The 27,685-nt window shown below is 40.4% G+C and overlaps 2 long non-coding RNA genes across 3 annotated transcripts in view; one reads left to right on the forward strand and one right to left on the reverse strand.

Moving 5' to 3' along the window:
- LOC121110483 overlaps positions 1 to 20,273 on the reverse strand; it is a 32,731-nt gene extending 12,458 nt beyond the window's left edge. Inside the window, exons 1-2 of the long non-coding RNA XR_005858512.2 lie at positions 19,883 to 20,273; positions 16,355 to 16,423 (exon numbers count right to left, since the gene is read on the reverse strand). This is a non-coding gene — a long non-coding RNA (uncharacterized LOC121110483). The remainder of the gene's footprint in view (positions 1 to 16,354; positions 16,424 to 19,882) is intronic.
- On the forward strand, positions 20,210 to 21,251 carry LOC121110482. Of its 2 annotated transcripts, XR_005858510.2 has the most exons (3): positions 20,210 to 20,532; positions 20,627 to 20,860; positions 21,029 to 21,251. It is a non-coding gene; the product is annotated as an uncharacterized LOC121110482 (long non-coding RNA). The 2 variants fall into 2 exon arrangements; XR_006938986.1 differs by having other exon boundaries at positions 20,210 to 20,860.
- Positions 21,252 to 27,685: the final 6,434 nt, after the last annotated feature.

The raw sequence follows: 27,685 nt of genomic DNA on the forward strand, positions 1-27,685 counted from the left end.
GTGGTTACTGAAGACATAGAGATGTTCCTTATGCTTATCTGAATTTCCCATCATGTCTCATACAGCCAGCCTGCCTAGCTATCTCACCAAATGACCTCTCCATTTCTCTGACTTTCAATCTCAGTCACTACATCAACCATTTAGATTCTCTACCGTTAAGAAGAAAGGGTAAAATTTGTCATCTTTTAAATGGCACTTTGCTTGAAGCTTGCCATTTCTAGCTGAGCTTTGAGAGTGGTTTGTGCCTTTTTTGTTGGCTAGTTTGTTGGGTTTTTTTTTTTACCCTTGCCAGAATCAATTCTGCTTTCCGCCACCATCACCCTCTATAAAAGCCAATACAGCTACAAAATATCCGCTCTTCCCATCACACAGCATCAAAGCAGGGTCTTGAAGTTTTCAATCAAAAGAAACAAACAAAACAAATCCAAAAAAGCAGAGGCAGATCCATCAGTTTAGGGGATCCTGACAGTTCTCAACAGTTCTTGAGATAAAACCACCCAGATCAGAGATCTGCACAGAAACTTGTATAGTAATTGTGATAGACCTGGATGCCGCAGAAATTCGCTCAGAACTCTGCATGCAGTCAGTTTCAAGGACGAGTTACTAATTTCATTCTTGGAACACTCACCTACACTCTGCTCCTTAGCATCAGTGCACTAGGAAAAGGTGTAAACACATGACAAGAGAAGAGTTGGGCAAACTGTTTCCAGCACTTCATTCCATTTTCCTCTATCTTCCCCCACCTTCCTCCCACCCCCAAATCTGAGCCACACGCATGATGCATCCGGTAAGGCAACTATGGTCTGCAGTTCATATGGGTGACTTCAAACCAGGGCTCACGGGGGTGTATGAGGAGGGAGGACAGGAAAGAAAAAAAAATCACATGGACTTAGAATGTAAGCTGCAGATGAAAGGTTATCCATCCCTATTTGTTATCATGTTCTTTCAAGGGACCCTGGCTTTCAGCTATAGTTTTTGGCTGGAAAACTCCTCAACTTAAGCTTAGCGAACTTGTAAAACAGGGCCCTAGGGATGACACAACACTCTGTGCAACCACTAAACAGCAGGAACAACTAACACCAAATGACAAATGAAAGGAAATTCCACCTAAACTGTCTGCTTGTGACCAAATATTCCAGCTTGGCTGTTAAATAATATCCCAAGCAGACCTGAACTCTGGGCAAACGTGACAAGGACAACCTTTTTTTTCTGATTGCACTTTACTTGTTTTTAATCAGATTTCTGTCTATCAGAAGCTGTGTCAAGAAAGGGATCTGCATTTAATGTCCCTGAGGTAGCTCACTGGTCTCACAGTTAAGATAAAAACTGAAAAGTATTGCTTAGGTCCCAGTTCATTTATTATCAGCTTTACTAGCAAACCAGTCTGAAAGAAAGAGCCCCAAAACTCTTCAAGATACTCTTGCAAAAACTCTACATAAACACACAAAAAAAAGCCACAAAATAACCTTGAAAGGCATAGCTCTTTTTTACAAGCAAACTTGACCATAAATATTGTGCTCAAAACCAGAATCAAAGGATGTCTTGAACTTCTCCCATGAAACATAACAGAGCAGAATGTAGGCACAGACTGCCGCACATCCCTGACATATACCAAAGGTGTTGAGAGGGGCGAGACTGAAAACATCCTAGGATAAGTGCTCTGATTTTCCAGATTAAAATACAAGGTGCAAGAACAAGCTTGCTTCCTATCCTCTTCCCTATTTCACATTAAAACAGATTTTACCCATGCAAAATTACCCCCACCCAAAAATGTGAGATTATCTGCACCTTGCCGGTTTCTCTCCCATCTGCAACAGGCCATTGGAAAAGAGAAAATAAGAATATAATCTGAATCGGTAGCCAACTCTGTTTCAGAGTTCAGGGCTCATCAAGAGCTATGTGGTGCTGGGGAAGGACAGCTACACAAGTTCTCTTAAATCCTGGGGCATGGATTGTCTGGGGGCTTTCACTGCTGTTTTTGGCAAAAAAAAAAGGTCAAAATGGCACAAAGTCATTTAAGTTGGGCCCGATGTGTTAAAGATAGCAAGATCAGCCCAAGAGGAATGGGCAACTTGGAAAACACTACAATCAGACACACCCCTACAAACCAACCTGACCAGTGAGACAGAAGTGCTCATCAGCGTACATCCAGCAGCAACTGAGCTGCACATTGTTCACTTGTATGGATGTAGGACTCAACTGGTTAAATAAAAAAAATTACTTTAATGGCCTCAAAACATGTAAACTTTGTCGGGCTGAAACCATCTCCAATAAATCTGCAGTTCACACTTCCTATCCACAAGTGGGACAAAAACATTGTCTTGCTTTAAAAGAAACTTTATTGGGTCTTACTGACATTGCACTGGAAATTTCTTATTTTAAACAAATATTTCCACATTTGCTTTTTAAAAGTTTTATGCCCCTGCAAATACACACACTCACTAAATTATATGAATATTTCAGAGGAATCTGACAAGATCTACCTATTGCTTCAGCTACAAGAACAAAGTCTGACTGAGAGGTCTGCTGAACAGTGATTAAGCATAAAAAAACTCTGCCAGACAAGAACTGGAGAGGAAGCAACTTAGCAAGCAGTGGTGTGCTTCTGATGGAAACTGAGTGAAGGACAGGATGGGCAGATCCTTGTCACAACCATTTTGCAATATTTCAACATTCTTACCACAGTCTAATGAGTGGTCTGGCAAGGATTTTAGTTGCTGAAGAACCTCAAATGCATAAGCTTATAAATGGAAAATTACCTACACGAACTCCAGGTCTACAGAGAAAGCGGAGATGAGAAAATTGCTATACAACTTACACTAGCTGCTATGAGTTGATCATTTTGTGTTGCCAAGGAGTGTGCTTCTGGCAGCCCTCCCTCTGTGCTACTTGCTGGGGGTGCAAGCTGCGGTACTGGGGCTCTCCACATGTTTTCTCATTCAGAAGAAATAGAAGCACTGCTTCACAGTCTGTACGTTGTTGGGAGTAAAGATTCAAAGAACAGAAATCACACCTTCTGGGAGCACAAAGAAGCATACACTGACATTTCTTGTGTCCAGGGAGCATCTGCTGGGGGTTCCCTGCATGCTGAGAGAAGCCAGAGGAGCAGCAGCTGTGTGCTACATGGATCTGTTGGCCCACGGGCACGTGCTGTGACAGTCAGCACAGAGACACCCTGCCCAACAGCTTCATGCTGTGCCTGTGAGTTAGACAGCGCTGCTGTTTTTCTGGGAAGCTGAAGCATTTGAGAGTCACTCTGAAATGGTTCAGAACTGCTGGAAATAATTTTCACCTGTTCTAAAATGCTACCTGTACAGAGCAGGTATAAGGATCCAGCTACAACTGATGAAAACCCAGCTGCCTGCATGCAGTCTGGCCCTGCCAGCTCATTTTTCAGCCCTATAACTGAACAGTCTTCATTTGGATGGAGAATGCAATAGGTGTGAAGGATGTCCTTCCTTCCAGGCCTTTCTTTATATACTTGGCCAAACCATAAGCAGACTTATTTAAAAAGAGCTAATGGAGGCTATGCATCAGCTGCAGCTCAACACAGACTAACAGCCAAATGACTCTGTTTACTGTAACCTCTATGCCCAGAGAAGTTTCTTTTGTTCTTAAAATAGCATCAGTCACTGCAGAGTGGAGGCACAAGGAAATGGAAGGCTGTATCTACACATATAGATTGTCACAAGGCCTGGGGTTTGTACACAGCATTCATTTTAATTATATTTTTAATTGATTAGCATGTTACTGCACTGCAGCTTCTGTAGATCAATGAATATATCAATATTAGGTGTTAAATAAGAATATTAAAAGGCTCCTCTAATGCATAATTTACTTCGTGGCAAACAATCTCTTCCTCTCAGATCATTACTATTGCAAATTTGGAACTTTATCTGAACGGGTTTCCCTAATGCATTTCCTAGAAATTAAATTATTCATACAAATATGATTTATATTATGATTTTTTTTTTTAATTTGAGTTGAGTAGCACTGTGGGAATGTGCTATTTTCTTAACTGAATGAGAATGAAAACTTGAGGGGAACACAGCAAGCTCTGAGTTAGAAAGTATTTATTTTGATTCTGTTATTTGTATCCTGGTAACCACACCAAAGCCCCAGTACAGGTCAAGTTGTTATGGGCCAGAAACTCTGCATAGCCATCATAAGGAAAGGATCCCTGGCATAAAACGGCTTGTAAATTAAACACATGACAGAAAAAGAGGAGGCAAGACATTCCAAATCATTATCCCCCACTTCAAAAAGGAGAGATGGAGATGCAGGCTGCTGCAAGGCACAACGACTTAAGCTGAGTGGTCTAAACTATGGCAGAAAGATGGAACTGGACTCTATTAAATGTATCATAAGATATAATCATAGCTTACAAAGGGAGTATTTCTGGTACTAAAGGCCTCATTAATCTAGTGGAAAAGGCATGACAGGATCCAGTGGCCAGATGCCAAAGCCAGGCGAATTCAAAGACATTCAAAGGCGGGTGACCATTTCTAAAAAGGGAAAGTAGGCCATTAGAGCTGCTGCATTGGAACACAGGGACACAGTGACTTCTCCACCTCCTGGAGGCACTGAAACAGAGCTGCCTGTCTGCCTAAAAAGACAGAGATGCTGTATCTCAGAAGTTGCGGGCGCGTGCAGGAATCAGTACTCGTATCGCACAGCCTGCAACCATATTCAGTGCCAAACTTCTGGCTTTAACCGAATCAAGAGTGAGCTCTCAAATTCCAGCCTTGGATTTCAGCTAATTCCTCTCAGATATCGCACAATCACTGAAAACACATCAGAAACTAGATGACAAAAAAGTGCTAGCCACAGCCACAGGTGTGAAACCACTATAGAGAAGGAAGCAGGGAGTAGCAATGAGTGCGGGAGACTATTTGTCAAAAATGTTACACTAGTAGAACTTGACATTTCTAATACTGACAACAGATGATAAAAACAAACAAATAAACAAAACACGGGTACCCCACATTTCCTTCCTATCACCTGGAGAGGGAAGAATTCCCTGTGTCATTCCTTGGCTTCAAGATATTCAGCAGGGAAGCTGCCATAGCAGCACAGTGCTCCCAGACAAATGATAAACTGTTGCACGACCTTCAGCAGCCTTTCATTTTCCCAGGTCTCTCCATTAGCCTTCACAAATCTTGGGGATCACTGTGTGACTCTTGCTCTACATATGTGCAGTGCCCACCACAGCAGGGCAGGAGCTCCTTAGCATTTCCACAATACAAATGCTATTGCTAACACAATTCACAGACCAGCCCTACTCCAGGGATCTCTGCATGGCTGTCAATTGCCTCTCTGGGCTACACGAGTTCTACTTTTAGGAATAAAACTCAGCACTGCTGCACCAGGAGGAACAAATCACATGCTGGTGACAGGCACTGACCGCTTTGTGCCAAGCATGGAGCAACATAACACCCCATATGCTGTTCCATAATGCCACCTGAATCACAGGCATTGCACTCATGACCATTGCCTCAAAACTGAGGAGTTTCCTGTCCAATATATGGCCCTTTTTTGTAATTAACTGTTGGACAGGAGAGGGAGGGGGAAAAAGGTATTATGGTCATAAGCACGAAAACAGTATGGCAGATTGATTTGAGATCCAGCTTCCCAATGAATGGAAGTATAAATATTCCCATTGTAATAATCTCATCAGTTCAAAAGAAGAATAATTTTAAAAAACAAAACAGAATCAACAACAAAATGAAGCAAACAAAACAAAATAACAACAACAAGGCGATCATCAGAAACTTGTCCTTTTTATCTGTGTGCATTATAACTGGCCTTAGTGGCAGAGAAAAATAGCCTGCAAATGGCTTCGTGATCTGCCATTCATGCAGCCCACAAGAAAAAGCGTGTGGTTTCTTTCACTACAAGGCTTTGAAAAGAGCTGGTCTTAAAATATTGAGAGCTAACTTTCCACTCCAGTACCTTGCAGCTCTAAGTATCCGCCACCAAACAGGAGCAGGCAGGGAAGAAACAAGTTTTAATTAGCTGTACAGTGGGGGTCTTTGTCCCACAGATAGATTTGATCATACTGCTGATAACCTTCACAAGGCTTGTTACTGCATTACACTATGCCATTCTTCTGAGCTGAAGGAATTTTCCACAAACCCCAAACAGACTTAGCAGCTGTGAAAGAATAATGTCAGAAGACCCTTCCAGATGCTTTGGTGGGGTTTTTCCGTTTGACTGTGTTCACTCAACTGGGATGGAGCCAGGAGAGCTCATCAGTGGAGCTCCAGAGTGGTGAGTGATAACATGGGCCTCTGCCAGCTCCTCGCTTACTGCTTGTTTACAGGCAGAGCTTGTTTGTAAACTTGTTTATGGGGGCTTTGCTTTACATACGTGGTACATAAAGTGCCTTACATTGTCACCTCAAAATAGGATCTGGTAGCAGCAGTCCAACATACTCTGAATGAACTCAGATAAGAAAGAAATTCCAGTGCTGGTATTACCTGACATGCTGTGACCGTACCATCACCTGCTACAATTACAGACCCTGAACTTTCTGCAGGACTGGACAAATCATGGGGAAAAAAAAAAAAAAAAAAGCCCTAAAGAACAGAGCAAGCTGTTCTCTCATGACTTCAGACCCTTCACTGCCTTACGCACTTGTGAAAAGTGCGTCTATCATTGTGCTGCACTCCCCATTGCTACCAGCCCTCACATGGCACCAGGCAAGGAGAAAAATCGGAACAGTGATATGGGGAAAAGAAAGGGCTTGGATCCAGCAGAAGGGTTGTGCTGTGAAGATAAGTGATTCTAGAAATGAGCAAACGCAACTTAGATCATTCATTTCCAGTTACCGTACCAGCCAAGAATGAAGTCTTCCTGCTGTACTTAGATAAGTAGCTCTAATTTAGTAGGACTCTGACAGCAGTCGTTAACAGCAGGATTCCTTCTCCACTTCCAAAGCATGGAAACCAGAAACCCCTTCAGATACTGCCTCCCTGTAGGATGCAACGGATGTGATCTTCATAGCCCATACACTGCTTTACACTAAGGTATAACCACTAGGGAATTAGTCCTAGGCCACAGCAGGACAGTTGAGAGCAGAATAATGCATTACCATTTCTTCCTTTCACTGCAGACTGGAGTAGATGGAGCCCTCAACGTGCTTGCAAGGAGGCTGGCTCCAGCATTTGTCCTATCTGCTGTAAAACTGATGGATGATAGACTGCAAAATCTGGCATCTTTGGTGATGAGCAGAGAATGAGCTCATAAATAACAATCAAGAACATATCCTGAAGCACAGATGTAAGAGGCATGTTTTGCTTATACCGTGGCCATGGATTCACCACTATATTGCCCTCAGACCATCCCTGGGGGAGGAGGATGCCAACATCCAGTAACATCCTTGGACAAAGCACATACTTCTTGTGCTGACAGGTGCATATCCTTGAATGGGATTCAAGGAAAACTCTTTTCTGTTCTGTGTACTGTGTGACCAGATTTGGGCATACAAATAAAGGAATTTTTAAGAAACTACACCTTTGACCTTTTTCTCCAGTCTGCGATGTGTTCTGGCTGCTGCTTACCTTCATGGCAACAGATCTCTATTATCATTGCCTTTCCTCATACACCTGTCACAAGGCCAAGTTATTGCTTGTTCACATAAATCTCTGCTGGACCCACCCCTTTCTGCAATCTTCCCACACTCTCTGAATGGCTTTTTGCCAAAATTTAGAGGAGCACAAGCTTTCCAAAGCAAGGATCAAGGGTTGCTGATTCAGTGGTGGTTGCACACGTTCCTTTCTTGTAAGGGCAGTCAGGACAGTTCTTAAGGAGAGAAAGACAACATTACACTCAGTCAGACTGTTTCTCTTGGACAGTGCAATGCCACAGTACTGATGGATGCCTGCTAGGCACAGCCTACTTCTGACTAAACCCTGCTACTGTAGATAGTACAGGGTGGTCTAACCTCAACAGCTGTGAGAGCCGGATTTGGGTTTACAATTCCTCCCTCCCACCTTAGCCACCATGGTCTGCATCCTGCCTCCCCAGCAGTGGCTGGCCCTCTCTCTTCCCTGCCACTGCAGTGATTGCAAAGCACAGCCTTGAGGCCAGCCTTGCACCGCCAGCACCAAGGGGCTGCCACAGACTGCAGTCTGCTGGAGCCCACAGTGCTGGAGGAAACCCACAGACATCTGCCCCTCGGTAGCAACAGCTTCCCCTTCCCTTCAAACGCACACACCTCCTGTCAACAGCAGCAGTGTTTTGGCTTTGAGGACAAGCTCAGTGGCTGGAGGGTGCAGTCATTGCTCAAAATAGCTTTTCTTCATCTCTTCTTCCAGGGAAGAAGCTGGGGGGCTGGATGGATTGGCAGAGCAGCCTGGAGCTGGCCTGCAGGCCACCAGTTGGACCACACATAGTACTTCCAGCAGTTGCAGCAAGCTGCTGGTGGCTCCAGAGCAATGCAGTGCTATCCCTTCAACCAGGGGCTTGTAATGCTGTACTCACATCTGTAGCACACATAACATCCAGTCATCCTGTATAAATTAAACCCTTATAATAAAGGCCTGTTTTCAAAGCTGTTCTGAAGCACAACCCCTTTCTTTAGGAAGAGGTTTTAAAGTTTTTTTTTTTTTTTCATTTCACAAAGAGAAAAAATGAATTATCTTCTCTCTCCTCCTTCTTCCTGCCACTACCTTTCCATTAACTCATCTGTGCAGCTCTGCCCATTTGCATTAATTATTCTCTCAGTCTCTCTCTTCCTGAAGAATTTAAAAAAAAAAAAAAAGTAATTTGGAGAAAACCATGGGTTTGAGCAGAATTCAACAGAAAAGCTCTAATCTGGGATCGTTCAGCCCTTTAAGCATTGGTTTGAAGTTGTTCTCCTCAGACATATTTTAACTCCTCAGAGCAGAACTAGTGATGGCAAGTCCAATCACTCATTTTCATCCCAGTGCTCTGCATATTTATTAATTTCTTTTAATAGAAATTGCTGTGATGAAAAAGCAGAGCATGCAGCTTAGATCACAATTACTGCAAATAATTAACCACTCAGGATTTAATGTACCTCTCTGCAAATGTTTCTTTCATATTAAGGCCTTTGGTAAATTGGGAAGTATAGCAAATCATACAGAAGCTTGGTCATTGAAAGCTAAGGGAAAGAGTATTCAGCTGAAATACAAATCCCAGTGTCAAACTGAAGAATGCTTTCTCTCAAACTTGGAACATGACATGGCTCTTAAAAAGAAACAAAAGAGAAAGAATCATCTGAAACACCCTAAAAGACACCATTTTGCAACATCATTTGTTAAGTGAATCTTCAGGTACCGACATCACTCCGAAATATCCTCAGGGAGCCTGACTTCAACTGTAAGAGTCATCTCAATCTTTAATCTTTTTCATAAATGACATTTATTCATGTTCTGAAAAAAAACTTTTGTTCCAGTGACTACCAGAATTATTACTGCTATAACAAATGTATTGCTGCAAAAAATAATATGCATAACCATGAACAAAATCCCATACTACACTCCAACTCACAGCGACAGCGTGAACCCTAATTTATGGGAGAAGTTACCAGCAATTCTCAAACTATTAAGAAATATTCAAGCTGATACCCTTAAACTGTTTCCAGCTATAATCCATTAACAATCTTGCAGAAAAGTTCATCATCTCATGTATTTTTAGTTAAAAAAAGAACGTTTTTAAACTATATAACTTTATAAAGCACTTTTTAAAGATATCTTCCTCTCTCTTCTGCTGCAATGTTAATGGTTTTGCCATTGCTTACGTTGCTGATTGAGCCTTCCTAACCAACATTTTGTCCAATCATTTAGTGCTTCACTTTCTCCTTACTTGCTGCATCTTGCTCTCCCATGTCAGAACATACTGCACTGGCCTTCCAAAGAGGTTTGCTAGAAACTAAAAGTACCTAAAATATAAATGGCTGTCAAGCATTTGATTAATACTGGAGTACAGAAAATCAGAATGTTGTATTCTAATTACTTGGCTGGTTGTTCCTGATAATGATAAATTTCATACTCTAGTTGACACATTTTCAAATGTTAATGTCCTCTAGAGGAATAAGCTGTGTTGTAATGACTGGAATAATAGTTTCTAAGGTGAGTATTCAGCTTATTATGGTTTCAAGTCCTGGCACTCCATGTACATAGGTGTTAGGTTATATGTGCTACAAAAAAGGGAATAATTAGAATCGTATAATGAAAAACGAAGAGGTTTACAGAAGAAAGATTGTGAAGAGGATCTGAATCATGGAGAGAACAATTTCCTTTATTAGTGTGAAACAATAGTTAATCAAGTGCTGCGTATAACACAGCAGACAAGCACTCAGGAATCCCAAGAGCCACGATGCCCTGGGTAATAGCAGAAAGTTTCCTAGTAGTCATATAGCTCCAACTGAAGATAGACTTCATTGCTCTATGTCCTTCCTTCTCTGCCACTCCTCCACCCCATACTCAATGGAGCTGGTTTCCTAGTGGAAGGGAACGGAGGCAGATGACTCAAAAGGAACAATAAGCAAGAGGAATGTTATGCTGGAAGTTCAGTCCCATGGCTGACAGCAAACAACTCAAGATAGGCATCCATCCAGAAACAAGAGGTACTGTTGTACAGACTATCACTTTTGGACTGTAACAAAGGATGTGAGAACTTTTGTCTACTGTATCATGTGCTCCTAATAAGTAAGTTTTCTTCTCCTCTAATTCTCCCGCAGTCTTGCCTCACAAACATAAGTACACATGCAAATAGTAAAACTTGAAACATCTTAAATATTTACGCAAGCAACAAAACTGGTGTGGAACTAACATAATTTCCTAGCTTGCTTTCTTTTCAGCACAGAGTTTCCCTCCAAGTACTCTCTTTCTATCCAAATGCTCCTATGTACAACCATGCAGTCGCTACTGCAAGTGGCACTAACCCCATTTGCACCACTGATGAGCCCATGGTCCTGGACGTATCCCACTGTCCTTTTAACAGCAATTTGTGTTTTGATGCCACGGACACCACAATGATTTATGTCTTTGTAAGACAAGCAGAATCATCTGCTGAGCAGCAGCCGTGGCCTTATTTGCTGAAGTATTGCATAATCCTACCTTTGCCCCTGGAACGTTGCTTCAAAAATGTCCTCTGTCAAGAGTCACTCTGCAATCAACACTGCTGACCATGTGTTATTAATTAAGTAATTTTACAAAATTAGAAATACAAATCACATTGTTTTCAACCAAAATAACGATCTACCAATTATTCTGCCAAAAGAAATGACTTGTAGCTTTTGGCAGATCTTTTCCCTTTGGCCATTGTTTTCTTAGTTATTAACAAGGTTACAGTTGGTCCTTTTGATTAAAAAGTTTTTTGGCCAGAATCACTGCTATGGGAAAACAAAACCTGAAATTCAATATCCTTCTAGAATTCTTTTGAAATTCGATCTGAGCACCAATGAGGGAGGAAGGTGAGGGGCCACAGGGGACATATTTTGTAACTTTTTAATTTTCTTTCCAGCCTAAGATTCTTAAAGATGAGACAAACAGTACTGGAAAGCAAATAATAACAATAATAATGAATATAAATACAAAAATAAAGTATTTTTGTTCGCTTATCTCCTTGTAAAGGCACACATTGAATTACTGAATTTACTTAAGAGCTGACTGCAACATTAAACCTTTAAAAATATGAATTAGACTTACAGAATACAAAAATAGGAGTAAGACTACACAAATGAGTTATATCATCGTGATTCTTCCTAAGCGCCTTCTAAGTCTTAGAAGATCCTTCCAGCCCTTCTAAGGGAAAATAAAAGTAAGGACATCAGAATCCATGACTATCTTGAATTAAAAAAGAATCTTTAAACAATATTTATAGTGAACATATACAAGGAAATATTACAACAAAATTGTTTTTAGCATGACCAAAAAATCAACATGTAACGCATCCAGATTTCAAAACAAGACCTAACTCTGCTAAGCATCCCTCTAAAAATCAATCCTTGCCCTGCAAAACTTGGCACCAGAGGTGATATGGAAGCAGTTCTGTGTTAGAAAGATTACTTAGACTGAAATGTGTACTCCCTCTGGGAGAAAGTGTAGAGGCTAGACCTTCAGCAAAATTAAACTTCCATGCACTTACACTCATACAAGCACCTCCAGAAACATGGAGTGGCTTCACCCCACATGTAATACTGCAATAAATAATACAAGTCAGAGAAAAGGAAAAGAAAAAAAAGAAAGAAAGAAAGAAAAAAAAAGGATGCTCACTCATGTTTTTATTTAAATAGAGGCTATCAAAGAAGATTGCTGAACAGTTCCTGCTGTTTTTGTGAGTTAACATCGTAGAGAGGGACACAAATAGGTAGTAGCATGAATAAACCAGAGTAGAGAGTATTCCCAAGTTTCTGTATGAACTGGCTTTTGTCAGGTGCATCAGACTGGCTGTTAAAACAAGCACGTTAAGCACTTCAAGCTTGGAAGATTAAGGCTTGGGTATAATCAACTAAACAATTGCAGAAAATGGCACACTGGGGTGTCAATCCTGCATATCAGCAATAGCAGAGAATCAGATCTACTCTTTTCTATTGTTTTGCTTTCTTGCTCCATCAGAGAGGCCAACTAGAGATAACAAACCCAAGTAGTAACCACATGAAAACACCTTTTTCAAGAAAGAACAGCCTAAATCTTTCACAAGTCAGGCAAACCGAAGACTTCAGTTTTTTTCCTCTTTTGCACTACTCTGACATTTGAAGTCAGTGATATAGACCAGCTGAACATCTGTCCCTAAAAGGAACACAACGCTACTTGTTGCACTTAAAGCTACGGCAAACAGCACACTGCTGTACAGAAGTTACTCAGCAGCTTTCATATCTCAACTCTTGCAATAACCCAACAAAAGTCATAGCACAGCTTCTGTTGGCCATGTGGCTGCTTGGCTAAGATTTTCCCCTCCCCAGTCATGCAGCTTGGGTAAATGCCACCTCCTCTACTCCACCGTGGTCCTTCTTAATCAAGAAAGCCTTTTCCAGAGCTAGTTCACATCTTCATTGGAAAACCAATAAACAAAACTGGAAAACCAATAAAGAATTAAAATAATCAAGCTCTTCAAAATTAATACTTCAAAAGGGGATGTTGAAGAGCAAAGCCTCCTTGAATGTTACCATTTTGACTATAGAGATAGCAAGGCTAAAATTAAGTTGTGGAGTAGTCTTGCTTGACCTTAGAAGAGAAAGATCATGCATTTCAAGACTTCTCGCTATTAGTAAGATTTATGGAATGCTGCACCAGTGACACTCACAGAATGTGCATTACACTTGGCAACAGGCCTGCAATCCAGCCACTTACTTCCATCATGTATTATAATGTAGAAACAGAGTCACACCTGCAAAGCCTATGACAAATGACATTTCATTAACTTTGAAGACTGCTGGATCGTTTTCCCAGGCTACATGTGAGCTGGGCCATTATAGTCCTTTCAACAGCCCATCATGAAAAGAAAGTCACTATAATGTCCCAAATATTTCAGGGAGTAAATACTTTTCAATTTGCTAATGATAAAGTTCTGTGTCAATTAGATGTAATGGGATAAAAGCCTATCATTAGAGATCCTAGGCCACACAAATTTAGAATGGTGTTTCCCACTGCTTGCTGTGTCACCTCCCCACTGCCTTTTCTCTTTTTTATTTATTTAATTTTTCACTGCTCAGTGACTAGCAGAGTGGTCCGGTGCATTTCACACAACCAACCTTCATGTCAAACAGTCTTTCCAGGTATTCTATTTCATTCTCTGGATGGTTTCATGGGATCAACGAATATAACTGTGACGTTTTACAGACATGAAAATGCCAGCAGAAGAACATAGGATATAACACCTCAGCTGCTTCTTTCCAAATAGAAGGGCTTGTTTCTCCCATCCACCCTTAGCCTAGTTCCAACAACCAAACCCTACTTATACCATACACATTACGGATGTATTAGGACACCAATTTGTGTGGATAGAGCAGGGCTTACCAACCAGCTCTTTGGACAACATACGCCAGCACTGTGCTCACTATGATTTCTGTTCCCCTCAGTAACAGCTCATAGCTCAGCTCCATGGAAGGAGAGATGGGGATAATTCACATATATAAAGCTAAGCACATTTTTAACAGCTTTGCCACACCAGGGCTTAGGACTTTAGACAACAAGGCTTCCACGTGAAACTTAATACAGCTTAGACTGAGGCCCGCAATTGGATCCCACAAGTGTGTGAGGTTCTGAGAGCAACAGATCCGTGGTGTAATTCAGCCCCTGGGGGCATTAGATTTGTGCCAGTGGCCTCACAAAAATCTAGGGAGCAAGACAGCATTTGCTCCAGCTCTCTGGTTGCTTTTCCAGCCCGTTCCAGCAGACCTGAGAATCACACGATAAAAGTCCTATGCTATTCCCGGTGAGGGGAGAGAAACATCTCCCATTAATAGGCAGGTCCCCCTCCTGCCTGGCCAGAGGCAGAGCTGCACACAAGGCATGAGCCAAAAGCTTTGCTTTTAATGTGCCAGCACTGGTCCACTAGTCTCCACTTGAGCTTATCCTAAGGAAGCCATCAGAACATCATGATTCCTCACAACAGAGTTCAGCTGTAACCTCCAAACAATATCACAGTGCACACCAGATCACGGTTTCCCGTGCCGGACAGAAAACACTGCATATTCTCCCTCAGAATGAGGGCTGGCCCTCTGCACCACCTTATTGTGTTTCTGGATGTCAAAGCTTTCTTTTGCTCTGAGCCTTGGTCCAGCCATGGAAGAATTCTATTAGGATTAAGCAACAAGAACTGCAAAGTCCTAAAGCTGCCAGATCTCTGCCAATGTTTGCTGCCTTCTCAAGGAATCATACAGGCAACATTTGTAAGTGTACTGAAAAACTACATCTGACTAGAAAGCAAAAAGTACACACTCCAAAATCCACCAAACAGTTATTATTGGTCTCCCTATTGCTGCAGTTCTGTTCCATAACTACAACCTCTGGAGACAAATGGGGACGTATCTGATAGGAGCATTTTCTTCAGAAAGATGCAAGTGAGCTCAACAAAATGCAAAGCACCCATGAAGAGAAAGTAAAAAATTCAGCTAGTAATGTCATGTTGCTGTTCCCTAAGGAAGCAAACTCCATGGGTAAAAGCAGAGCTTCTCTACTGTAAACATGCCTACACTTAAGGCTCATGCTGCCTATGCTGCTCAGTGAGCTGCAAGTTCCATCTTGTAGCCTTCAGTACAGGCAGATGTATCTGGAAGAAGCCTGTCACGCACAGCCAACCTGTAATAATTAGCTCTATCTATTGTGTCGATCTGCTTAAAATAGGGTATGCTGTTTTGGATTGATTCAGAAGCTTCTGAATCAAACACCACCACAGTAATCTAAACTAGGTATTGACTGATTTATTTCAACATTCTTTTACCTTGAAACATATTATGGCAGGTTTTATCCATTTATTTTTCCTGATTAGGAGGTTAAGTTTGTATGTGTCTATATTACTATTGTATTTCAGCTACATACCCTACAGTAAATAATCTTAATGATCAAATGACAGGCTTCATCTCTCTCTGAGCAGAGTTCATCTGATTTATTAAAGTGACACCAGACATTTACTCAAGGAGTAAACAGAGCTGACATTATAGGATGATCTCTGAGGGGAAGACTTCAGGGTAAATACTGAGAAATAGTGGTTTTGCATTCTATTTCTTTGCATTTCTTGCTTAATTCTTTACTTTCTTCTTTTTAATTTCTTTATTAGCATTAAAGTGTCACCATTTGTGATCTTTAAGCAACAGGCTCTAAAAGTGAGCTTGTAAAACATGGTCAGTCTTTACAGAAAATAAAGAACTGTTTGAATCTGGAGCAACATCTGGAGAAGCCCAGTGACTCCTCATATGCAATATAGTCACAATGAAACAGAATCCTGACTCTACAGTAGGGCTCCCCACTTGGACACAGAGTCAGTGAGCTCTGGCCAAACCTCTTCACCTTGTGTCTAGTGACTACTTGGCAAGAGCAGTGTCGTTTTTCATCCTCTTTCCCAGAAAACTTCACCCAGACATACCTCTTCTCATTAGAATCATGGGCTTGCATTTGTTAGAAAGAGCAAAGAAAAACAGAAAAAAATGAAGAGGAGGAACAATGTACCCTTAAAAAGATAAATCTTTCAGTCATATCATAAGTGCAGTGTTTTCTCTTATGATATGAAGACAAAACAATGAATGGATTGGAATGGCTTGACCCAGCAAACCTGTTCCTACTGTGAATGACAATAAGAAGCTGTCTGGCTCACTTTCGGTAGCCAATTAAATTAAAATATATGATAACTGTTCTGTTATTTGCATAGGAAAAAAATGCCTTACCTTCCTTCAAGTTTAGGGCAACACAATAGCCTGTTTCAAGACACAGCTCCAATGACCATCCATCCCCACCTGCATCAGTGCAGAAAGCAAATCTCAGTGTATGCTAAGGAGTAATTATTAAGACAATTAGTACTTTGTAGGTAGGGTACAAGGTTTTACACTCAAAGTACACAGGAAAAAAAATCCCTTGAGAGCCTGAAAGTGACGCTCGTGGCATATGTTCCAAAGCTCACACTTGGAATGTCAGCAGAAAAGGAAATGGGTTACTGTCATTTTTAAAATCAAAACCAAGAGCAACACAGAAGGTAAAAGCTGAAGCTAAAAAAAATCTTTTAAACTAAAATTTGTTAAAATGCTGCAGAAAAACACAACTGCCATTTAAAATGGTTCCATCTGCAACATTGCCTCACACAGGAAGGTCCACGTCTGCAATTGGCATAACTCAACATAACGCTCCTTCAGTCGGCAGTGATATGAGCAGAACTTACAGCTTCGAACTTAAGAGGCTCTTCCACCATAACTGCTGAAGGCAGCTGGAAAATTATATTTAGCTACAACCAGCCAGTTAACCTGGCGTTGTCGTGAAAGATGTCTGTTTCCTTGACTCATCCATCATCAAGGCATAATAAACTTGTAATCAAAATGATATCACTTCAACTGTAGCTGCCAATCTTGCCGTAATGGATTTAATTTAGTAAAAAAAAAAAAAAAAAAAAAAAAAAAAGAACACCAAACACTAAAAAATGTCTACTGCAGACAACAATAGTAACAGTGGTCTCATAGGGATAGTGGAAAAAAAACTCACCAACCAATTCCACAGTGGCAATGTGCTCTGCCAACTGGCTTTTACCAGGGCACTGCAGGGTTAGAAGGACCTATTCTCACAGGGCATAACAGAACCTAGCTGCCCTTACAAGGAAATGCAATGAAAAGGGTTAAATGTTTTCTATTCCCAATTTGATTTTCTCTGCAACATATGCCACTGGCTGGAATCCAAGCCCTGGAGGGTGGTTTGCTGAGGTTTCAGGAGGGTTTGCGTGGAGAGTTAGGAGGGTTAGGCCTCTGCACCTGTAGGTAACATTGCAGTGTCTCACTTTGTAACATTCATGAGATGGCAAATTGATACATCGCTTTGGCTATTTGCCTCATTCAAAAGTTTTGTTCTGTAACTTTCTCTTTGTTCCAATCACTCAGGATGAGGGGCCTAATCCAGCATTTACTAAATTCTACATCATTTTGCTGAGCCTGAAAAGTTCAATGACTTGTTCCATTAGATGAAAAGAGCACCCACTACAAAGCAGAAAGAAAATTAACTCATGCATTCAAGGAAGGAGCTCAACTCCAGATCTAAGGGAGACTGATTTTGAAAGCTATGGCATCAAAACCTATGCCAAAGTCACTGGGAACTCTATGCGAGTCCTGGCAGCAAAAGAGTGCTAACATGGTAATTTTGACACCTAAGGACAGGTTTCTACCAGATCTAGTCCTAGTGCCTCCATCACAAAGCAAACCCAAGATTAGAGGAGGTTGTAATAAACAGAAAAAGAAAAAACCTCACTTCAGTTTAGGCAAGATTGGATTTTCTATTTGAACTAATTCACTACTTTCACTAATTCACTTTTACATGTGAACAAATGGCTTTCAGTTGCTCCTGGACACATTTTGACTTGAAATAAGAAAGGTTATTACACCAAGAGCTTAAATACAGGAATACAACTCTGTATCATCTTTCTTGGGGCCAGCAAGCCTAACGAGTTTAAGGATGGCAACAAGATTTTTTAACAGTACTAGACAACATAGGTTTCTAATAGAGGACTTAATTTCATGCATCTAACCTTGAATTTCTTTTATTTTTACAATGACGTTATCCTTGCATTATTCAGAAGTGTTCCAGGAGGCAGCACAGGTATAGACACATGGTTTATGAAGAAAAAAGAGATGGGAAGGAAGGGTTTAAAAAAAACAAAACAAAACAAAACAAAACCTTTTCCTCAATGGATGTGTATAACAATCAATTTTCCCTTTTCTCACTTAAAAAGAAAAAAAAAAGAAAGAGCTAAAGGCCTTTGCAGCTCGTATCCATTCTCTACTAGACTTCTTCTGGGAGCTGAGTGTTTTGCATTCACACTGAAGTGCAAACAGGGAATTTGTTTTGAGACTCAGCTGCATAATGTTACACCAATGAGCTGATTCAGGAGCACAATCTTCAAAGAGACTCATGCTGCTGAAACTCTGGAGAGAAAAAAAAAGCAATGGCCAGTGTGTAAGTAACTACATGTGTCAATGGGTTGTGACTGAAGCTAAAGGACTTGACTTTGCATTCCTCCTAAATTCAGTGGGGAAACTGGGGCCGGAGGGGTGAATCACCAGAAGTTTTGCTAAAGGAATGTAAAGCAGAACACAGGACCTATTGCTCCCATCAGGACTTCACAACTACTTAATTTTGGCAATTTCATTAGAGACAAAGCAGAATCAAACCTCAGGTGTAAGGAATCCCTTAAAATAAGTCTTTGCTAATGCTGTATTATTTTAATGGTGTAAATCCACAAGAGTCAGTAGGGCTATCCAAGATATGCAGTGGTATAAATATAAGCAAGATTCAACACTTAAAATTTAAATTTCTCAGACCCATGATGCATTTGTTTGCTAGTCTATGCAGAGACATAAAAACCATCAGTGACCAGACATTAAGCAAAGAATAAACAGCGTGAGAATCAGATCTTGTCTCAAAAATCTTCCCAGATATATGAATTAAGAAAAGTAGGTATCTGGGACTAATGCACTGTGTTGATTAAAACCAGCATCATTCCAATAACAGAGGGACAATCCAATTCTGCTTGGCCAAGGCTACAACCCTTGACTATCTTCTCCCTCCCGCTGGGGAGGACACAACTCCAATCTAACATGGCATTGCACAGATGCACTCACCTCAAACAACACACTTGGCACAACACATCATGCCAGCTAGGACTGTAAGGTATTAAGCAGAGAAGACAAGTCAACACCTGTTTAGCCTTTCTGGTAAATCTGCATCACTTCATTCCCAAAGAAGAAAAAAAACACCCTTTGGAGCCCATAGTGCAAGGCTCGTTTCAGCAGCTGGGATCCTGTCCTGCAGTCTGCACTTGAGAAATGCTGCCTTTTCAGTCAATATTTGCAATCTATCAGGATTTTAAGCAGAAGAATGAAGAACCCTGCTTCTTGCTTAGAAGAAATTAGAAACCAACCCATCAGTGTTAACAGCCTTCCACGAGTATAAAACAGGTTTAAGTGAGAGAATAAACAGTCTATAAACTCAACTGAGTTTAAAAGTCAGTGTATTACTTCTCAACCACGCAGAGATTAGACTGCATGGTGTATGCACACACAAACACGCATACACTGCTTTTAAAGCCTCTCCAAGAAATCAGAGAAAGCAAGCAGAGCTTATGGAAACGTAACTGCTCACAGCGAGCGCTGTGCGGCCTACCACACAGCCTCGTTAGGAAGAAATGAAGTAAGAAAAGCTGCACTTTTAACTACAGCTACCTGAGGGGTGGGGCAGCACTGCCCTAGATAAGCAATATTTCTGTCTTTTCAAATAAAGAAGTCGGGGGCTTGGCTTCTTTTCCGATTTTCTGGTTTGTGGGGCTTGGTTGGTCGCTTGGTTTCGGCTTGCTCGTTTCTTGCCCGTGAATCTCTGGATCGGATTTCTGCGGCTTTAAAAAGCGCTCTCGGCGCATCCCGCAGACTGTTTGACGCTCCTTTGCTGCCACCAAGCGGTAAAGAAGCAAAACGTCCGCAATTTTGGAGCAGACCTTCAGCTGCGTGTCAAAATTTGCTTTCCCGCTTCCCTCTCCCAGCCTTCACCTCAGCCTCCGGGACTGCGCGGGAGGAGAGGAACGTGCACGTGCCGCCATCTTGGCCCCTCAGCCGTCCCGCCACAGCGCACCCAGCCAGGGAATACAATCAGCTTTGGGTTAATATTTAAAGAGGAGTGGGGAAATAATACATATGCAGCTTCTCCACACAGCACTTAAAATGAAAAGAGCCTCCGCAAGTATTATTACCTCACTTTGCACCGCTGGGGAACTGCGCCTCCACAGGGTGACACAGGGACGCTCTGTAGGTACAAAAGGCATGGCGGGAAGTAAATCCGTGGGATGCAGTGGAGGGGGCTGAGGCACATCTCTGTGCAGGTGCTGCAAGAAATCAAACGGCCTTCCAAGGAATAGACACACCGTTCACCCTGCCTTTCAATTTAAACTAATTTAACCTGCTATGTTTTCTCAGTTCCACAGATCTTGTTTTTGTTGCAATTACTGTCATGGAGGTAATATCACACAGATGTGCCCAAGGAACCCAAATCTGTGGGACGACTTGAAGAATTTCTGGCAGTATTTTCTTCATTCAGTCTGAGTTCAGAGGCAGAAGAAAAGCGACTCACTTGAATTGTGTTGAAGGCAGACGTAGGAAAAGCGGAAGAAAGACTCAGATGAAATGGACAGATGGACTTTAACCACAAAGGTAACTAAGCAAAATGATTTGCACACTTTCTCTATTGTGCTGTAATCAAACTGAAAAAATTGTCTGCCTTTCTTCAATGTAAACAAATTAGCCAACCTACTAAAAGTCTCTGGGTAAATATAGGAAGTGGCAACTTCTAAGCTTATAGTTACCTGTTTTGTTTTCCAGATGTCTTCCAGAATCTATTAAGATGCTTTCTTCACTTATGTCACAAAGAGATATTCATATACCTTAACAACATGGTGTCCACAGATGTGGGAACACACAGTGCCAAAGACACTCCAGTTAACACAAGCTGAGAATCAGCTTTTGTTCTTTCTCTGATGTTGGTTGTACTATATACTTTATATTCTTGAATGTAATAAATCATTACTAATCTTTGCCAGCTGAAGCAGTGGCCACTGAGATTCCTGAGGCCAGCGGTGCATCCAGTACAGGCTTTGTTTTAAATGATTTTTTTTAATAAGTGAATAGAAGTTCCATAGGGTCAGAATGCTCTTTGCAGTTCAGAAGTCACTGTAGCTAATGGCAGATTCTGGCCTCTTTGCCTTTTGAGAATCTGTGCAAGCAAAGCTGAGGGCAAAATCTGGCCCTTAATTTTTCTGATAATACAGCCTTAGATGAATGGCATGAGGCAAAAAGAAAATTCTTCCAAGCTCATTTTGTTCTTGTTAAACTTAGTACATCTAGAAACATTAGAAATATTAACCTATGCCAAGACACTACTTGCTTATCTACCAAAATTCTTTCCCCTTCTCCCCCCAAAACAAAACAAGCAAAATACAGTCTTACAAGAAGTAACCCTTCTTTCCACCACAGTTTGAGTTGTGACAAAATATTTAAGTTTCAGATTTCTATTACATTCAGCATGCCTAAACAGTGAAAAGAGATACACTTCCACTGGTGTTAAGAAGGTGACACGTGAATTAATTCTATTTAATTAAATTGATACAAACTCCAGTATGACCTTAACATAAACTGATCAAATATATAGGAGAGCATCATGGATCTGCTTGAGCATTTAAAAGGTCCGAAATCTGAATAAAGCTATGTTAAAGCAAGGCTGTTGAAGTTGCAGAGTTCTACTAAATCTGCAGTTCTGCAAATACAGTATGTTACAGTGCCCCGTCATTATCTGAGATAAATTTGAATTCAATTGTACAGTCTTTATTCCTCTCAAAATGGTTTGTGGCTTCAAAACTGTGCTGGGGGCTTTGTAATGCTGATGACCGTGCATGGGAAAGCTGGAACATAAGCAAATTAGGAGCCAATTTCTACTACGCTGTTTTCCAAGGTTTCTCTAGAACACTGATCTGGATGGATTTTCACTGAGGTAACTTTTTTTTAACTTCCTGATCATGCATTTTATTTTTTATTTTTTTTACTTCAATGATGAAGGAAAGTTACAGCCTTTAGAAAAGTACAGAAGTTTTAGCTAACATTGGCAATGCAACCTATACTTAAAGAAACATGTACTTGAGCATAACTGTAAGAATACCTGCTCAACCAAAAGAAAAAAAGAAAAATAACAGCCATGACAGAGAGCAAGCAAGTCCAATACAAGTAGTTAAAATCTGGCAAAGCTATAAAGATCTGGGAAAAGAACATTATAATAAGTAGCTGAGGTACTTTGTGCAAGTATCAGTGGTAAATCCCGTGTAGATGAAAGACAAACAACACAGATTCTGTCTATGCATAAAGAATGCAGCCTTTAACAAACAGACACATTTCGCTGGAATTCAGTAACTTAACATCAGCTCAATTTTAGTGCTGTTTTGGTCACATAATACGTACAAACTTGCACAGCTACATAAAACCAAATTCTATTCTTTTGTGTTTGATTCTTGCTACTGTGACTTTAACTAAATCAAGACTTAAGCTAACCTAAAGGAATAAAGAATTAAGCCTAAGATGTTACAGTCTCCAACAGTAGCATTTCATGAATACACACTTTTGATTCCGATACATACTCAGAGAAGAACTTAAAACTTACTGCCTGCCATTCAAGGAGGTACATAACATTCTGATGGATGTGTACTGTGTACATACACAGACAGCATCTCATGAGATTAACTGCCTTGAGGAAATGCTCTCTCCATGGAAACATTGCACAAGAAAACATGTTTTGTCTTGTGTGTGAGCTGGGGAGTATGTTTGTTAGCCCAGGGCAACAAATTAAAAAGACTGTTTATATTGTCCACCTTGACAATGATCGTTACTGGGCATTTCTCTCTCTCACCTTTTAATAATGGCAACAGTAACTTTGTGCATTTAAGCAATGACAAATTTGTTCCCATGAGGCCAAAAAACACTCAAATGGCAAATAACAAACAAACATTCTAGAAAACAGGAGAAAGTACAATTTGAAACATGTTCATGAAAGTGAACAGTCATATCAAATGAGAGGGTATCAAAGACTACTGCTTTTTCAGACAGCTTTGCTTGTGTGATTCAGTAAATGCTCGTTTACTTGACCTGAGTGTCCTGGTAAAACACAGCTAGGAATTTGCTCCTAGAACTGCTGCTTTAAAGGCATTCATTTGCAAGCACAGCTAGCCTCCATTTCTTTTTCCACCTGTGCTGAGCTATTGCTGTGCAAGATGTATCACCATGAATTTCAGGTGATCCTTAGCTTGGAAGTGATTTTGTTGATGTACTTAAGATAGCCAGTAAAGGTACCTTTGAAAATCAAGATTGTACTGGTGTAAAACTGGAACAGAGTTAGACCCATTTTCTATCACTTAATATAGACTTTAAGTCCCTCCACGGAACGTGTCCACACTAGACTGCAAAGAAGCCTCTTGGCAATACTGAATTATCATATTGAACTGCTTCCATCCATTTGCTGGGACTGCCAAATTGAAACGATGCATGTCAAGGCAACCTTACACTGAAAAGTAAAAGATAGCCTCTTAAATGTTCCATTTATAAAGCTTTTTATTCACAGTTAAATTTAGTATCCCCTCTGAAATATATCACTTTACAAAATTGATACTTTGCCATTACAAGATTTCCACACCATATTCACTCAGCTTAGTAGTAAAAACAAGCTTTTTCTCTTTTCCCTTTGGTGCAGTCGATGAAAACCAAGTTGTTCAAGGTCTGCTTCTTAGATCACCACCACTACACGTTCCACAGATCTGTAATTCTGCAAGGAAGGATAAAAGTCAGCAAAAAGGAAAGTTGCTAGGAGTCTCAGTAAAATATTACAGGTGCATCATATTGGAATGCAGGAACTATTAAATTTTTAAAAACAAAGACGAAGTTAACATTAAGGATGATAAGATGATCTGCAAAACAAATGCATTCATGTAGACTCTGGAGCTCAATGCAAGGAATATCACCCAAGCAAGTAAGCGAAAATGGCAGTGTCATGCTGCAGAACATGAATACATTTTTTCCTAGCATGTTATAGTTGATTCGAAAATGATAAACTGCTTTAATGACTCATTATTTCTCTTAAATTACTGTAGCCTAATGTGTTGGGGGTTTTGTTGTTGTTGTTTTAATCCCTGCTGAGCAAATTTTTAACTAAGAATCATATAAATATTTTTAACAAATGCCCTACTTTGGCATCTTTACATCTCAGTTTAGGGAAAAGACAAACTGTACCCACTTGAGATGCAACAAATTTCAGTTATTTTGAACTGGAACATTTCTTTGGTTTGAAGTTTGCCAGACTTTCTTTGTTGGAGAAGCAGAACACCTCTGCAAAGTCTTATGATTATTTCTCCAACTATATTCTGATTTTGCATATCACTCAAATGTTAGCTGGTGTTCATTTCTTTCAATAGCCAATTTGCCTAAAAGAGGCAAATTGTTGCCTCTGTTGTTCCCTTACACTTTAACTGTCCAAAGCAGCTATACATTACTAGCCAGCCTCATCTGATGAAAGAAAAATGACATTCCATTCAAAAGCTGTTTCATTTTTATAACCAATTTGGCACACATCAGTTTGTAGTGATGAAGATCAGAGGATGTTTTTCCTAGGTATGACGGAGTTCTGCAGTTGCTTTCAGTAGAAGAGAATCTGCGTAAATTGAGTCAAAAGTTCAGGGAGATCTTGCCAGAAGGAACTCTGCCATAGAACATCACCAACATCAATGGACCTCCACTTGTGCTTCCAGGTAGTTTGGAGTTTGCTGTTCTCAACTCCTAAAAGCCTTCCAGTTGCTACATCTGCCTTTATGATGAGACTGGGTCTCTTCTTCTGAGATTGCAGAAGCAGGTCCTCATCAGCTCCTGGCCAAAGTATGTCATGTTACATAGGTCACTCCAAAAGTAATGCCTCCTATTTACATATGGAAACCTAGTTTTTTCTTTACCTTTGTAATGGTCCAGCCCTACAGATTAAAAAAATTGGATTTTGGTGTCCTTCTGAATTCCAAGACAATTCTCTTTTTACAGTATTCCATAGTAAATAATGTTATAGTAAATTTCCAAGGTAACTTGATCCTTCTTTAGCTTTTATCATTCCAGATAACTATGTAGTGAGGAGATTTCCAATGAAACAGGAACATTAATACTTTCTGACAAGACCTTATGCTAGTATTGATTTTCAAGGCCAGGAGAAATTAGGATGACATAATAAAATATCCACTCTTGAGGATGCAGTTCTCAAATAATAAAAACACTGAAGGAATAGAAATGAACATCAGTGATATGTTGACTTGCTAACTCATGACTAGCATTTAAAAGAGAGCAAATCAAAGTTGTAGTAGGCATCCTTATTTGTCTGCAGTCACAGTACACTCTATCTTAGAGAAAGACTTGTATTTTCTAGGAGCAGACCCAAAGCAACGCAGGGTGATGTCAGGCTGTTAATAGGGCTGAGTGTCAGTAACAGGTACACATGGTGATGCACCTCCATTTTTGGGTATCTATTGGAGTTATTTTCTTTGCATTAGAAAAGCCACAAACCCAGGCTTTGTCATCAGAACCGCCACACGAACCTTAAGCATTTGCAAAGTTGCATTTGCTACACGTATGTAAACTTCCCTATCACAAATGTCAACTACGTGTATATAATTAGTTATACCACATGGATTTCTACTTCAGTAACTCTTCGCTAATATCCTTGCATTATTCTTGTTTAAACATTTACCAATGAAAGCTGTGTACTTTACTGGACACTGAATTATGATCTTTTTCAGAAATTAACCTTTTAAAACAAAAGCTATAATTAAAGCTTAAGAGGAAAATCGTGTAATGGAAATGTCCTTCAATTCCCTTTTAATTAACAGTACTGCACATAAATAGAAGCTGATCTACCTGTTTCCTCCAGACAAAGTATGCCAAAGTATAAGACATTATATCCTCAAAAGTCTCTGCATTAAAGCACTTCTAGCTTACTTGTAGCACTGCTACTTCAGACCACTTACATCCTATTGTCTTACTAACTAGTTCATAGCACACCTGTTCTTTACATTATATTGTTTTTGAGATTAAAGGTTCTCAACCTTTGCATGTGAAAACATCTATGCAGACACAAAGTTCACAGGTCTGGTTATAATATTCAACAGGTACAGAACAACACACTTTGAGTCTTCCACAATTTTAACCTTACTCTCAAGAAGAAGACCCATGAGTCTAACTGTTCTTTTGTTTTGCATAACATTAGGTTGTAGAAATAAAGCATGCTCACCTTACCTTTTAGCTGGCAGAAGTTCTTGCATTTTTGATGTATATGCTCATGAGTTGCCCTGTAGATCTGAAGCAGCAAAGTTAGGTACCAGCATCAGCATCTATACAAACAAGCTCTCCTTAGCTGGACTGCTTTAACTGGAATGAAGGAATTCTTGTTTGTTCAGAGTTTATCACAAACAAAAATCTGTAAATTCATACCAGTCACTGAAAATGTTTCCAGAGATACACAATTATTTGAGTTCTAACTTGACAGTTATTGTATCTTCAAATATTTACTTTCAGATAGTCAATGACAAGAGAATCTTCATTTTAGCACATCACTGAAATTAATCCATACTCTGCATTGCATGATGCAGTACAACACTGAAGACAATACCCATCCATTGTGAATCATTCAGCTTGCAGTACTGTAAGAGGGGTACTGGATTTATTTGTTTTAATCATTCAGTCTTTCACACTAACTCTATTTCCCAAGACTGCAGACTGCTACCCAAACGGCATTTTGGTGAATTAAATTGTTCATTTGTCTTTCATAATTAGCTTGCCACTACTTTTCAAGCGGTTTCACACCAATAACTGAGCTTTGCTTTGTAGTGTACTGAAAAATGAACTTATTAGATTCTCCTAAAGGAATTAATGTACTCCCTCCCCTAAACGACTAAGCTTCACGTTTGAGGGAAGGAGACTATTTTGCAAGGCAGAGCAGTAGTTTGAAGCGTACCCAAGAACAAAGATCTGAAAAACAGCAACCAATGACCACACTCCTACCACCTCACACCACATTTATCTCAGAGTCAGCAGTAAGAGATGCACACCACAGCCAAATTCCAATCAAGTTCCTGCATGTGCTGTTTCCTGTTTGCTGTCCCCTGCCTGCTCCTTTGTTCAGGCCCTACAAAGCAGTCGTTTGGGCTGTTTTTGTTGTGGCTCTCCCCCCCACCACGGATTAGACACAAGGGCTAAAAGTGGAATTCAGGCTTTTTGCTTGCAGCCCTTGAACCTCAGTTTCTTCAGAGACCTCAGAAGTAAAGGAATACAGCATACGTTCTGTTCCAGAAGCTGAAAACGAAACAGTTCAATAGAGGGAATAAACCTTACAATACTCTGTGAACAACTTACTCAATGGGGTAATGGGAAAGTAAACATGGGTTTTACATAAACACCACAAACTGGACAGCA

Source organism: Gallus gallus, chromosome 3 (assembly GCF_016699485.2).
Source record: "Gallus gallus isolate bGalGal1 chromosome 3, bGalGal1.mat.broiler.GRCg7b, whole genome shotgun sequence".
NCBI classification, from domain to species: Eukaryota; Metazoa; Chordata; class Aves; order Galliformes; family Phasianidae; genus Gallus; species Gallus gallus.